The sequence below is a fragment of the Macrobrachium rosenbergii genome, chromosome 51 (genome assembly GCF_040412425.1).
Source record: "Macrobrachium rosenbergii isolate ZJJX-2024 chromosome 51, ASM4041242v1, whole genome shotgun sequence".
In the NCBI taxonomy this organism is placed as follows: Eukaryota; Metazoa; Arthropoda; class Malacostraca; order Decapoda; family Palaemonidae; genus Macrobrachium; species Macrobrachium rosenbergii.
In genome coordinates this window covers 35,347,383-35,357,382 of record NC_089791.1, presented here as the reverse complement: position 1 = coordinate 35,357,382, position 10,000 = coordinate 35,347,383, and the positions used below count along the sequence as shown (strand labels likewise).

Genomic DNA, 10,000 nt, shown 5'->3' with positions numbered 1-10,000 from the left:
CAATATAGTAATAAGCTTTGCCAGCATTATATGCAATACAGTATAGTAATAAGGTTTGACAGCATTATATGCAATACAGTATTGTAATAAGCTTTGACAGCACTATATGCAATACAGTATTGTAATAAGCTTTGACAGCATTATATGCAATACAGTATAGTAATAAGCTTTGACAGCATTATGTGCAATGCAGTATTGTAATAAGCTTTGACAGCACTATATGCAATACATTATAGTAATAAGCTATGACAGCATTATATGCAATACAGTATTGTAATAAGCTATGACAGCATTATATGCAATACAGTATTGTAATAAGTTTTGACAGCACTATATGCAATACAGTATTGTAATAAGCTTTGACAGCATTATATGCAATACAGTATTGTAATAAGCTTTGACAGCATTGCATTCAATACAATATTGTAATAAGCAATGGCAGAATTATGTGCAATACAGTATTGTAATAAGCAACGTACTTGTTTACACCGAGTGTTAAAGAGGACTCTATTAGGGCCCCCGAAGAAACACTCACAATATTGTAATAAGCAATGGCAGAATTATGTGCAATACAGTATTGTAATAAGCAACGTACTTGTTTACACCGAGTGTTAAAGAGGACTCTATTAGGGCCCCCGAAGAAACACTCACTAAGAATATATCCTTGGTATTTTAACGAATATTGCATTGCTGGCAGCATTACTGTATTTGTAGTCCAATTACAATATATTGTTATTTTACATTCACATTCGTTATTAGCAGCCAAAAATATTGTAGTATATGAAGTTTGGGGCCATTGCAAATCACTAGGGCCACCGTCTGCAAATTTTGGAAATTTTGCAGTTTTGCAGGATTGTTTTTAAAAATTGCAATATATTGCAGTTTTACATTTTTCACTCACTGTCATGATTAGCGAACCAGTGTACTGCATTGTAACCAGTTTGAATGAAAACTTTCGTTGCATCCTCAGAAAATTATCAAGGGAATTGTCTTGCTATTTTGACGAATTTTGCATTGGTTAGAAAATTATATCAGACGTAAAGGATTTAATTGCAATTTTGCAGTCAGGTTCTGCATTTATGGCTCATGATACCGCAGTATACCCGGTGTGAAGGAAAAGTCGGGTTTGACCCAGTAAAAGGACCAAGTCAGTAGCCTTGCTATTTTGGCGAATTCTGCATTGCTTGCAACATTACTATATGGCAAGAAAAATTTGCCTTTTTTTAAAGGGTAACTCTTGACACTTAGATAAGAGTCATAAGATACAGTGGTGTTTCTGTGATTAAATTCCTTCTCGCCCTTGAATTTAGAGGGAGGTGGAAACTTTTGACTTTTAAAGACAAAATTGATATATGAGAATGGAGACGGATGCGTTAAGCCTAATTTTATTTCTATAGAAAAATAAAAATGTCAGGAATGAAAAGTTTTCATAACCTGAAAAGAAAGAGTGGGCCGATTGCTATGCTACTATTTTAGTTTTCTGAAAAGAAAACTATTGTGCCGGCTTTGTCTGTCCATCCGCACTTTTTCTGTCCGCCCTCAGATTTTACAAACTACTAAGATTAGAGGGCTGCAAATTGAGAATTTGATCATCCACCCTCCAGTCATCAAAAATACCAAATTGCAGCCCTCTAGCCTCAGTGGTTTTTTATTTTATTTAAGGTTAAAGTTAGCCATAATCGTGCGTCTTGCAACGATGTAGGCAAGGCTACCACCGGGCCGTGGTTAAGGTTTCATGGGCCGCGGCTCATACAGCATTATACCGAGACCACCGAAAGATAGATTTATTTTCGGTGGCATTTTTTACTTGCTTTCTTCTTTTTAATATTATTGAGATTTACGCTACACGGTTCGTCTTCGCTCGTCCTTTGTTCGTGAATCACTTTTATGTCAGAATCAATGTTGCTGTTCATATTATACGTTCTTATTATTGTTCGTCTTTCGCGCGCGCGGTCTAAAGAATACCGGAGACGTACACGCTCTGTTCAGCAGATATTTCTCTCAAAGACATCCGTGCCGTACCAATGAAAGCGGCACGAAAAAGAAACAAAACTAGCTATGAACGGAACGTTTTGTGACCAGGCTTATTGAGTTGAAAGTCAATATAAGTTACGTACGAAAGACGATCCGTACAATGCGAATGAACACAATCGCACAGTACATATGCATTCTACTTTAATACAAATTTTTTTTTTCCCGAAATCCATGAAAATACTTGCATAAAACGAAATTCATTTTCCCAAGGTAGTTTCACGCTCGCTGGCTTTTGCATAACTTGGTGCGTTTCACGAATGCTTTTGATTTAATAAGATAACTGCATATGCACACCTCCCGCCGCTATTTAATTTATCTCGTAGAAACGCGCCGTGCAGAGGCGAAAGCGCATATATAAAATAAACACCGAAGTTAACTGCTTGAGAGATGGCGCTGACTGGTTGCGACGTGAGGAGAATGTGAATCTACGCTGACTCTTCAATTGTCTTCGCGATGCTTTAAAACGCTGTCGGGGGGAGCTTTAAAGTGGAGGCGGGGGAATGTTGGGGGAAGGGGGCAGTGCTGAAAGGTGAGCTTGTGTTGCGAGACTACTGAATAAAAAAAAAAAGCAGACAAGTCGTAAATTAATGAGCTGCCAAAGGGATGGAAAAGTTTGCTGGAAAGTTAATTATATTTGACGTTTATTTATTCATGTATTTATTTATTTCTTTATTTATTTATATATTTTGCTCTCGAAATAAGGAAGACCTAAAGGCAACATAGCTTTTCACATTCATTTGTTTTTGTAATTATAATAAATAAAACAGCATTGAAGCTTTATTAATGCACCGAACATTAACATTCCAGCATATATTTTAACATATGAAATTCCTTTACTGTTCGGATTTTGATCACGTGATCTCTCTCTCTCTCTCTCTCTCTCTCTCTCTCTCTCTCTCCACACACATACACACACACACACACACACACACACACACATATATATATATATATATATATATATATATATATATATACACACACACACACACATCACTTATGGATCTTCAGACACCCACATTTAAAAAATCGCACCGTCAAATGCCTTTTTGCACACGGCTCTAAATATCTCAAAACTGACACAAACAAATAGGACGTCTTACTAAAACGTAATCATAAAGTAACAAACTAGTTCTCTGTCTCTCCCACGGAATTCTGTAAGAACCTATTCGTTGACGCCTATAAAATATTATTATTATTATTATTATTATTATTGTTGTTGTTGTTGTTTTAAGCACAATGAATATCATCCTACAGATACTTTTCCGGATTACGTGGGAGGTCATTGTATCACGTCCGGATGAGTAGAATATTCAATAAGTAAGAAAATCATGGAGATAAGATGTCTGTATGGCTTAAATGTGATCAAAAGGTACTATTGTAATAATAATAATAATAATAATGATGATAATAATAATAATAACAACAACAGTGCCTTTACTGAGAAATGTTATCCTAGACTGAAAGACAACGCCTGAAGCCTTTTTGGTATCTGCATCAGACAGAACTCAGCCTTTCCCTTCCAGCCTCGCAGTGGACAAAGTGCGTTAATAAACTTTTGAAGTATCCGTGAATGTGCCTTTAGGAAAAAAGATAACCTTGTTTCATCCTCTGGTTCGGTTTCAATTCCATTTTACAAAACTTAGCGTAGGATTTTCAGATGAATATGCGCCCTTGACGTTCAGAAAAGCGGTTTCCTCTTTCGAGTTGCAATAGTTTGCCATAGTTGCTGGCCATATTGGATTAATTTTATTTTTTTTGCCACACAGTGATACGTTAAGCCAACACTCTGCCAAGCACTTTATCCCTACGAAATAAGAGCATTTTTCCCCCCCCGTTTATTGCCGAGGTATTTTTCTGGGTAAACTTCAAAAAATAAAGCTTTGTTGAGTGCAGCCTCAAAAATACCCCCCGGTCTTTTACAGAAGAGATAGAGTCTCAGTTTGGTATAGAGAAAAAAAAATATGTATTTTTCCTTTCCCAAAACATGAAAAACGTTTATGTATGTATCACAGACATTTATTTTCTAGCGTACCACACGCTTATCGAAATACACCAGTGCACACAGACATAAACACAAACATCATATCGAAAAATTATATATATAAATATATATATATATAAAAATTATATATATATATATATATATATATATATATATATATATATATATATATATATGTGTGTGTGTGTGTGTGTGTGTGTGTGTATATATATATATATGTATATGTGTGTGTGTGTGTGTGTGTGTGTGTGTGTGTGTGTATATATATATATATATATATATATATATATATATATATATATATATATATATATAAATATATATATATGTATATATATATGTGTATATGCAGAATTCTAATGGTCACTTTTAATAGACACATATGTAATTCTAAGCGAAGAATTAGCTAGTTAAGAGGGCATTGTGGCTATTAGAATTACATATGTGTATATATATATGTATGGTATGTATATATATATATATATATATATATATATATATATATATATATATATATTATATACATTAAACCAAAAGAGAACTGTTATAGCACTGTAAAACCAAGAAAATACTACCTCACTTTTTTGCGACAGATTTCCGGAATCTTGGGAGAGACGTCAGCTCAGGGCAATTTCCGTTTTCCCCGGCGGTGATTTCATTTCTCTTTTCTTTCCTCTGATAGTTTTGAGAATGTTCCTTTCCTCATCTTTTTCAAACCGGAAAATGCTCTGGTTTCTTCAAATCGACTTATGAGTTGAAAGATGTCAAGTGCGACATACGGGGTCTGTCAGTCTGGGAAAGGTGACCCGCGCTATAGAAAGGCCTTGAACTGACCTGACCCGAAGGAGTTTTGATGGAAGAAACCATACTTATGTTTTGTTCCGTTTTAATTAACTTCGCTTGAAAATCGCGCTTTATTTAAAAATGCTGCAATGAAAGAAGATCTGTAAAATAAAATCATTTTAGATTAGAACAACATATTTTTCGTTTACTTTTGTGTAATAGCATGAATTGCCTGTCCAGATTTTCCTCAGAAGGCCTTTTGGACCGGATTTCTACTTTCGATTTTTAGTTTTTAGTTTTCTGTAAAACGAAAACTGTGTAGGTCCGTCCGCACTTTTATTCCTATCCTCACTTTTTTCTGTCCGCCTCAGATCTTTAGAAAACTACTGAGGCCATAGGCTGCAAATTGTTGTATTGATCATCCACACTCCAATCACCAAAACATTCCAAATTGCAAAGTCCCTTTAGTCTGTATTTTTATTTTATTAAGGTTGAATTTAGCCATAATCGTGCTTCTGGCAACCATATAGGGATAAATACCACCAGGGCTGTGGTTAAGGTTTCATGGGTCGCGGCTCATACAGCATTATACCAAGACCACCGAAAGATAGACGGTTTTCGGTGACCTTGATTATACGCTGAAGCGGCTGTACAAAATCGATCATGCTGAAGAAACTTCGGCGCTTTTTTTTTTACTTGTTTTTTCTGTTTATTTATTCATCTGTTGTTTACGAGGATTTATAAAAAAATTTTATATGGATTTTTGCGAAAATATTACCAAAGGTGGGTCTTGTGACTAGTTAAAAGTGATTAGGTTTTGGGAGACTGAAGAATGTAACTCTGTGAAAAAAAGGATTTTTGGGTTCAGTTTTCAGCAGTTTTCCAGCCTCCGAATGTTATTGTTTTAATGATAAATTGTGTTAAGTATGGTAGTTTCTGTATATATATCTATAATATATGTGTTTGCACAAATATATATATATATATATATATATATATACATATATATATATATATATATATATATATATATATGTATGTATATATATATATATATGTATATATATATAGAATGTATATATATACATATGTATATACATAATATATATATATATATACACACACACGCATATATATATATATATATATATATATATATATATATATATATATATATATATATTTGAAAAAATATTCATATACATAAGCATACATACATAAATATTCATTTTCCTAGCAAAGTGTGGCGTGTATCTCTCCTATTAATTCATACTTATCCATATACATAAACATACATGCATACATATTCAGTTTCCTTTAGCAAAGTGTATGTGTGTATCTCTCTCCCTCCTCAAATCAGAACTTCCGGACCTTTCCCATCTATCGTCGCCCTAAGATATATCATTCAATTTACATGACGTGGTTCAGCCAATAGACTCTTGATGCACCTTTGTCCTTTGCTAGCATTTATGCTATATATATATATATATATATATATATATATATATATATATATATTATATATAGATATATATATATATATATATATATATCTATATATATACAATCTATCTGTCTATCTATCCATCTATCTGTCTATCTGTCTATCTATCTATATATATACTCTACCAAGTTATATTACCATTGGCTACCAGTTGTTCCTGCATTTGCTGAATATAATTTGTTACAAATGTTCCTATCTCCATTCTCCATGCCGAACATCACTTCTTTAAACTGGTAATCGAGACTGCTATCAGAATTATTTATGTTAATACATCGTGGAAATAGACTGAAAAATGTACTGGTTCCTTATATGGCAAGAATAACTCATATGCGGAGCACATACATGAATACAGTCCTCGATCTTGAAGTATTTTGGAAGTTTATCATCAAAATCGAAATATAGTTCCTAGTCCGCTGACTGATACATCACTTAACTATTATATTAATCAGCTTCTTATCTTCAGTGTTCTATCCTACAAGGAGTCAATACTGTTAAGGCATTTGCTAGTTTCTGAATCTGAACAATTACCACAATAGCTACTTAACCGTAAAACGGAATTGTTGAATGTTTTTCTTTTTTTATATTTTTGCTCGTTAATTTGCTTTTAATTTCATATATCTGTGATTTGTATTTTACGTAAATATAATCACACCCCGTAAGTGGTAGTGCCGGCAGTAGCACCTGGCGTGGTGCGCTGTAGGTATTATTTATTATTCTTTGCAGCGTCCTTCTGTCTCCCCTAGGGCTGCAAACACCTTTCTTCACTCCCTTTGACTGTACCGTTCATATTCTCTTTCTTATACGTTTCTTTCCACTCTCCTATCAATTGTTTCATAGTGCAACTGCGAGGTTTTCTTCATGTTACACTTTTCGAACCTTTCTACTTTTAATTTCCCTTTCAGCGCTGAATGACCTGATAGGTCCCAGGGCTTGACTTTTGGCCTAAATTCTTTATTCCATTCCATTCCATTCCAGTATAATACTGCAAGTCTGTACACACTGCATAAAGTAGCTTTCTCTTTTCGTATACCTGGGAGAGAGAGAGAGAGAGAGAGAGAGAGAGAGAGAGAGAGAGAGAGAGGAGAGAGAGTAGTGGGGGAGAGAGAGAGAGAGAGATCCTTTTCGTATAACTTGAGAGAGAGAGAGAGAGAGAGAGAGAGAGAGAGAGAGAGAGAGAGAGAGAGAGTGCTATTGATAACTGATTCACTGCAAATTGCTACTCTTAGTATGAGAGCAAAATTATGTTGGTCGAAAGTAATCCATCAAATCAAATGAAGGTTACTTGAGCAATATAATTAGTAATAATTTATAATAGTTCTTAACTGTGTCGCGCTTTTTTGCACGTGAGAATTCTTCTCCCATTCCTTCTGGGGACGGGTCCAACATTCCCTCTGAAAATATTCAATACGGAGGAACGAGCTGAGGGTAGCGTTACAAATCAGATAAGGGACGAGGGTGGCGGTGTCCCTTGCCGAAATATTGGCACTTCACTTAGAGCGGTGGGCACGTTTAATGAAATTTGACAGGACCCACATTCGCGGGGCAAAATTACAGTTAAAACTTTCCCACCTCCAGTTGCATATGTTTTTTTTTTTTCTGGACCTTTAACAGCAGCAGAACGAATTGTGAACATACGCAAAGGTAATTGCTCTTCTCTCTCAATTGGCTCTCTCTCTCTCTCTCTCCAGAACAAGTTTTGAACACTTCTCTCTCTCTCTCTCTCTTCTCTCCAGAACAAGTTTTGAACACGTGGAAGTGTAAGGTAATTGGTTTCTCACCTCTCTCTTCCAGAACAAGTTTTGAACACGTGGAAGCAAAGGTAATTATTTCTCTCTCTCTCTCTTTCTCTCTTCTCTCTCTCTCTCTCTCTCTCTCTTTCCAGAGCAAGTTTGAACACGTGGGAAGTTTACTGCAAATTGGCTCTCTCTTCCAGAACAATTTTAGAACACGTGAAGCAAAGGCAACTCTCTCTCTCTCTCTCTCTCTCTCTCTCCTGTGCCGGCCAGAATTCCTTATGATAAAATCAGCTGGTGGTAACTGACGATCGACAACCACATTTTCGTCAAGCAGTTTATAACAAAAATATTACTAGTTTGAAAAAGGTGGAGGACTATCTTTTTAAGAAAATGCCGCAGTCCGAGAAAATCTTTATGGAACTGCATCCAAAAATCAGTAACAAAGTAGATAAAATCATTTAACACTGTTACTTACAAACCTGTACGTAATTTGTCTAACTGCCTCAGTAGCGCATTTACGGTCGAATGAATGATTCTCCGAGAGGTCAGCGCTTTATATGTACACAGTGTAAACCCTGATTATTGCCCGTAATTGCATGTTAATATATAACTGTAATATTTGGAAACGTCATTACACTTCCACATAATCATGAAAGAAAATGTGATTAATTATTTAGAGCACCTTTGGAGTTTTGTCATTAATTTATCGGGAATGCATGGATGGTAAAAAGATAATAAAAATAGATGCTACCAGTTACTTAACGATTAACTCTAAAATCAATCATCATTTCCTCGTCTTATTTTAACTACGTTTTCGTACAAGGTGCGGACAGTCTGGTTTTCATAATTTACAAAATGTTATTAAATAATTTTTGATACTGAAGGAATATGTGAACCTCCTATTCTTTGAAAGAGTTCATTTTCGTTTTGTGTAAACCTCAAGGCTTTGTGCGTTCAAGAATTTTGTACGATTTTTAAAACTGATCTGTTTTAAGTTATTTATTTTTTATTTTTTCCTCCCGGGAAAGGATCAGTTTCGAAACATCTACCAATGAAAAACATAAAGTGCTCTTGGACTATTTATTATCTATTTTATTTTATCTGTCAAGTTTTTCAAGAGCAGTGATCAGACAGTGATCAGCCACCTGTATATATATACACACACACATATATAGATATATATATATATATATATATATATATATATATATATATATATATATATATATATATATATTTTGTGTGTGTATATATATATATATATATATATATATATATATATATATAATATTGTATGTATACACAGATACATATATGTGTGTATATATATATATATATATATATATATATATATATATATATATATATATATATATATATATATATATATAAACAATATAGAGAGTGTAACTCTGAAATCTATTGGCATAAGGCTGCAGTCGAAATGTTATTGGACATCGATATTTAATTATTGCATAAAGGAAAGTTCCGATGTAAATTTTCGGTCGACATTCGATTTGCATTTTGATTGAATTTCTTTGTATGTTTTTAACGCCTCAGTTGAAGAATTTAGCCGGTCTCTCCGGATGCACGAAAGAAATGACAATAACAGTTTGAAAACAAGCGTTCTGTTCCGTCATTTCTATTGGTTTCAAAAAGAAAGCTAAATATTCTCCCGTTCGCTTTTTTTTACACTAGACTTTTGCCTCGCGTATATTTTGTTCATCAGCATTAGAAAAATCAACTTAGCGGGTTTTTATAAAATCAAAAAGTTTTTCAAGTGGTTGATTGTACAACGTTAAAATGTAATATAAACAGTGAGCTAGGAACGTCGAAGTTATGGATATACATATATATATATATATATATAATATATATATATATATATATATATATATATATATATATATATATATATATGTATATATATATATATAT

The 10,000-nt window shown here is 33.9% G+C and overlaps 1 protein-coding gene across 1 annotated transcript in view; it reads left to right on the top strand.

The window, feature by feature from the left end:
- The window catches only part of LOC136833313 (uncharacterized), a 531,995-nt gene that overhangs the window by 141,582 nt on the left and 380,413 nt on the right, over positions 1-10,000 (top strand). The window lies entirely within an intron of this gene.